This window comes from Penaeus monodon, chromosome 5, assembly GCF_015228065.2.
Source record: "Penaeus monodon isolate SGIC_2016 chromosome 5, NSTDA_Pmon_1, whole genome shotgun sequence".
NCBI classification, from domain to species: Eukaryota; Metazoa; Arthropoda; class Malacostraca; order Decapoda; family Penaeidae; genus Penaeus; species Penaeus monodon.
Window position 1 is genome coordinate 26,129,232 of NC_051390.1, and position 2,500 is coordinate 26,131,731.

The window sequence follows — 2,500 nt, forward strand, 5'->3', positions numbered from 1 at the left end:
TATATATATATATATATATATTATATATATATATATATATATATACATACATATATATATATGCATAATATATATATATATATATTATATATATTTATATATATATATATATATATATACATACATAATACATATATGCATATATATATATATATATATATATATATATATATATATATATATATATATATATATATATATATATATATCCACCCTTCGCTTCCAGCCACGAGGATCCCTCGAGGCGAGTCTCTCGTCGAGCTGCCCAAGCCATGACCTCCTGGATCGTCCCACAAGCCTCCTCCACCCAGAGTAGTCTCGCGAAGAGACAACCTGATGAGCAGGGTCGTTCATAGGGAAATGAGCTAGGTGCCCATACAGCCTGAGTTGGCGATCACGGATTATGCAAGTAACAGGTCCGATGCCAGTCTCACGGTGTAACTGCCGGTTGGACACATGGTCCTGCCAACTGTACCCCATGATCCGGCGAAGGGACTTGTTACAAAAGGCATCAAGACGAGACTCCAAGACACTGGATAGCATCCAGGTTTCGCTTCCATAGAGCAAAACTAGCAGTATCAAGGCCTTGAAGACACGCAGCTTGGTCCTTCTGCATAAGTACCGACATCTCCAAATGCTCTCATTGATCGAGTTCATGGCTCCTGTTGCCAGACTAATCCGTCTATTGACTTCTTAGTCTGACAGCCCAGAGATATGGTTTATGGATATGTCCTCGCCGCAAACATGAATCGACTGAACGGGTTCCCCTAACAGGCCCCCAAAGTCCTGAATATTGGTCTTGGTCCAGGAGACCTCTAGGCCTAGGGCTTCGCCTCATTGCTAAATGCATCAAGAGCCGCTACCAGTGACTCCAAGGACTCAGGATGGCAACATCATTGGCAAAATCAAGGTCTGAGACCCTGAAATTGTCTAGTGTTGCTCCACACTGACTTTGGCTAGTAGCTCTACCCATTATCCAGTCCATACAGGTGTTGAAAAGTGTTGGTGCAAGGGAACAGGGAAGAAGTTCGACAGACCCCCACCACACTTTGCAGCACTCTCAGTACCAGTATAAAGGCTTGCTATTAGGCCAATAATATGCGTCGGAATTCCAAAGTCTCAGGATCTCCCATAGTGATTCCCGATGCACCGAGCCTTCTTGAGGTCGATGTAGGTTGCAAGCAACCCACGACCAAACTCACGATGGCTTTCCACAATTACTCAAAGCGCTAGTATTCAGTCTATTGTGGACTTGCCAGGAGTAAATCCAGGCTGCTCTGGTCTCTGATGCCTAAGTAGGTGGTTGCGGATCTGTTTCAGAAGAATGTGGGCAAGAACTTTGCCTGGTATGCTGAGCAGTGTAATGCCACGGTAGTTGCTACAATCCCAACAATCCCCTTTCCCCTTCCAGAGAGGGATGACCACGCCCCTCAGCAGGTCAGGGGGAATGGTACCAGACTGCCAGATGGCAGTCAGGACTGTATGCAGTCCCCGAGCATAGGTTCACCCCCAGCCTTTAGCAATTCAGCAGGGATATCACATATGCCTGCAGCTTTCCCACTCTTCAGCTTGGAAATCGCCATTCTAACCTCTGTTATGGTAGGAGGTTTCTCGCTGATGGGTGGGTCTGGCACAGGCATTGTGACATCGCTTGCATCCAAGGTAACTGTTGGAGGGTCTACCTGGTACAACTGCTCAGAATACTCAGCCCAACATTCACGAACCCCAACATGATCTGAGATGATCCATCCATCTGTTGATCGGACTGCAGTCATCTGCGAGGATGGCTTAGAGTTCAGCTTTCTCAGGGCTTGGTAGGCAGGGCGAAGGTCATTTACCAAGAAATGGCCTTCAACCTCCTCAGCAAGATTCCTGATGAACTGTTCCTTGTCCCTTCTCAGCAGTGTCTGAGCCCTACGCACCATGGAGTGACGCAAGACTTAATTACCATTCAGCCGAGCCATGTGACACACTTTGGTGGCCTCTAATGTCTCCAGGGAGATGGAACTCTGCCTTGTCCTCAGGCATACACACCAATGGACTCCTGGGCTCCTTTGAGTGTTTTGCGCTTGAAGAGCTCCCACAGAGCAACTGGGTCTGGCAGGTTGTCGAGTTCTGTGAATCAGGTGGGTGGCCACTGGAGGGATGGGGAGTTTTGAAGTGGACCCACAGGGTAGCTACAACCAGCCTATGATTAGTGCCACAGAACTCAGCACTCCGGTAAACCCTGCAGTTCTGGAGGATCCTCCATCGTGTGCTAACAAGAATGTGGTCAATCTCCTTTGCCACTTTACTTGTATTGCTGTACCATGTCATGTGGGTTGGAGCGCTGGTACCAGGAGCCAGAGATCCTCATTTTCTGGGACCTAGCAAAGTCCCGGAGAAGGAGGCTGTTCTTGCTGTTGGGATCAGGTCCCGATCCATGGGGGCCAACAGACATCACATAGCCAGCTCGGTCACAGCCGGATACCGCATTAAAGTCGCCCAGAACAATACAAAT